Here is a 1511-nt window from a genome sequence, read left to right as displayed (position 1 = left end):
AGATTTTTTTCAAGTTTCCGTAATTTTTCAAAATCAAATCTTTTTCAAATCATATCTTTTCAATCATATATTTTCAAAATCAATTTCTCTCCATTTTCAAAAATACTTGCTAACAATTATTGATTTGATTCAACATTTCAAGTATGTTGCCTTTTCTGTTGAGAAAGGTTTAATGTCTGAATCATATCTTTTAAATTTCTTGTTAGCCAAGTCATTAATTTTAAAAATCAAATCTTTTTAAATTGTTTTTCAATCATATCTTTTTAAAACCATAACTTTTCAATCATATCTTCTTAATCACATCTTTTTCAAAATAGTCTTCAATCATATCTTTTTGATTTCTAATTTCAAAATCTTTTTCAAAAATCACTTTATTTCTTTCTCAATCTTGGTTTTCGAAAATCATCAATCAAATTTTCAAAATTTCTTTCAATTGTTTCAAAATCTTTTACTTTATTTTCGAAAATTCTTCCCCTCTTCTCACATCCTTCTATTTATGGACTAACACTCCTCTTCAATGCACAATTCGAACTCTATCCCTCTTGATAAGTTCGAATTCTTCTACCTCCTCCTTCTATTCTTCTTTTCCTCTGATATCTCAAGGAATCTCTATACTGTGACATAGAGGATTCCATATTTTTGTGTTCTCTTCTCTTTCATATGAGTAGGAGCAAAGACAAAAGGATTCTTGTTGAGGCTGACCCTGAACCTGAAAGGACCTTGAAGCGAAAGCTAAGAGAAGCTAAAGCACTACTCTCTGTAGAGGACCTAACAGAAATCTTCAAACAAGAAGAAGACATGGCAGCCGAAAACAACAACAATGCCAACCATGCAAGGAAGGTGCTGGGTGACTTTACTGCACCTACTCCCGACTTCTATGGGAGAAGCATCTCTATCCCTGCCATTGGAGCAAACAACTTTGAGCTTAAGCCTCAATTAGTTTCTCTAATGCAATAGAATTGCAAGTTCCATGGACTTCCATTGGAAGATCCTCATCAATTCTTAGCTGAATTCTTACAAATCTGTGACACTGTTAAGACCAATGGGGTTGACCCTGAGTTCTACAGACTTATGCTATTCCCTTTTGCTGTAAGAGACAGAGCTAGGATATGGTTGGACTCACAACCTAAAGAAAGCCTGAACTCTTGGGAAAAGCTAGTCAATGCCTTCTTGGCAAAGTTCTTTCCACCTCAAAAATTGAGTAAGCTTAGAGTGGAAGTCCAAACCTTCAGACAGAAGGAAGGTGAATCCCTCTATGAAGCTTGGAAGAGATACAAACAATTGATCAGAAAGTGTCCTTCTGACATGCTTTCTGAATGGAGCATCATAGGTATCTTCTATGATGGTCTGTCTGAACTGTCCAAGATGTCATTGGACAGCTCTGCTGGAGGATCTCTTCATCTGAAGAAGATGCCTGCAGAAGCTCAAGAACTCATTGAAATGGTTGCAAATAACCAATTCATGTACACTTCTGAAAGGAATCCTGTGAACAATGGGACGAATCAGAAGAA

The 1511-nt window shown here is 35.5% G+C and overlaps 1 non-coding gene across 1 annotated transcript; it reads right to left on the bottom strand.

The window, feature by feature from the left end:
• Positions 1-1203: 1203 nt before the first annotated feature.
• Positions 1204-1311, bottom strand: LOC130958994 (small nucleolar RNA R71). Its single transcript, XR_009078092.1, has one exon. It is a non-coding gene; the product is annotated as a small nucleolar RNA R71 (small nucleolar RNA).
• Positions 1312-1511: the final 200 nt, after the last annotated feature.

Source organism: Arachis stenosperma, chromosome 10 (assembly GCF_014773155.1).
Source record: "Arachis stenosperma cultivar V10309 chromosome 10, arast.V10309.gnm1.PFL2, whole genome shotgun sequence".
Lineage (NCBI taxonomy): Eukaryota > Viridiplantae > Streptophyta > Magnoliopsida > Fabales > Fabaceae > Arachis > Arachis stenosperma.
This window is presented reverse-complemented; position numbering and strand designations above follow the sequence as displayed.